This window comes from Rattus rattus, chromosome 12, assembly GCF_011064425.1.
Source record: "Rattus rattus isolate New Zealand chromosome 12, Rrattus_CSIRO_v1, whole genome shotgun sequence".
NCBI classification, from domain to species: Eukaryota; Metazoa; Chordata; class Mammalia; order Rodentia; family Muridae; genus Rattus; species Rattus rattus.
In genome coordinates, this window is record NC_046165.1 from 67,168,532 (window position 1) to 67,169,118 (window position 587).

General features: G+C 45.8%; 1 pseudogene; it reads right to left on the bottom strand.

Annotated features, from left to right (window-relative positions):
- Nucleotides 1–219: 219 nt before the first annotated feature.
- Nucleotides 220–587, bottom strand: LOC116913203 (annotated as a pseudogene).

Consider the following 587-nt stretch of genomic DNA (forward strand, 5'->3'; position numbering starts at 1 on the left):
TGCCTGAGTCTAAGAATACTTGGGGGCAGCGTGGCGCCGCTGAGATAAAGTACCACACAGTGCCATGTGGCCCAACGGTGCTGGCTCTAGTGCTAGCTTAGGATAAAAGGTTACCCATTTTTAAACATTTACTGCAACAGTGGAAGTGTTAGAAAAATTAGCCCTTCCCTTCCCAAGTTGCATTTTTTTTCTACTTTTATTTATTTACTCTCCATTAGTTTAATTCTGGGATGGGTACAGCATCACACGGATTCCATGTCCAATGGCCTTTGCAGGAAGGTTGCTTCGGAATTTGGCATGGACCATGCCACTGTTTCTGTGGGCCCGAGTTACTTTTGCCCAGATCACTCTGGTTTTGTTTGGTTTGCCTCCAGGAGTCACTGTATTGTTTTTACTTTGTACACATAAGCACACCTCTTGCCTAAGTAGAACTCAGTTTCATCTCGGCCATAAACGCCTTCAATTTTAAGAAGAGCCCTGCGCTCTCTTTGGTTCCGGAGGCCTTGCTTGTAGCCAGCAAAAATGGCCTTGCACCACAGCCTTCCAGACATACTTGCTTTTTTTTAGAAGTCCTGTTCCCAGCAGGC